This window comes from Octopus sinensis, linkage group LG13 (genome assembly GCF_006345805.1).
Source record: "Octopus sinensis linkage group LG13, ASM634580v1, whole genome shotgun sequence".
Lineage (NCBI taxonomy): Eukaryota > Metazoa > Mollusca > Cephalopoda > Octopoda > Octopodidae > Octopus > Octopus sinensis.
The window spans coordinates 22222645-22223178 of NC_043009.1; positions in this window are offsets into that span (position 1 = coordinate 22222645).

The following is a 534-nucleotide window of genomic DNA, read 5'->3' on the forward strand; positions in this document are numbered from 1 at the left end:
CTCCCTCCCTCTTCTCTCTCTCTCCTTCTCTCTCTCTCTCCTCTCTCTCTCTCTCACACACTGTAGAGTCACAAGGTTGTTTGTTTTTCCAATTATGTCTGTTTACAAAACAAGTTTGCAAGCAAAATAAAGAGTGCATCGTTTTTATGCCCTTTTATTTGTTTCAGTTATTGGGCTGTGGCCAAGCTGGGGCAACACCTAGAAGAGTTTAATCAATCAAACCAACCCAGCAACTTTTTTTTTTTTACAACTGGTACTTATTCTATCAGTACCTTTTGCCCAACCTCTAAGTTATAGAGATGTAAGCAAGTCAACATTAATTGTGGGGGAGGGAGAATGCTAAACACACACACACAGATGTGGCTGTGTGGTAAGAAGCCTGCTTCCCAACTACATGGTTCCAGGTTCAGTCCCACTGCATGGCATCTGGGCCAATCAAAGCCTTGTGAGTGGGTTTGGTAGACAGAAACTGAAAGAAAACCATCTTTTATATATATATATATATATATGGGTAGGTGTGTGTGTGGGGAGTCT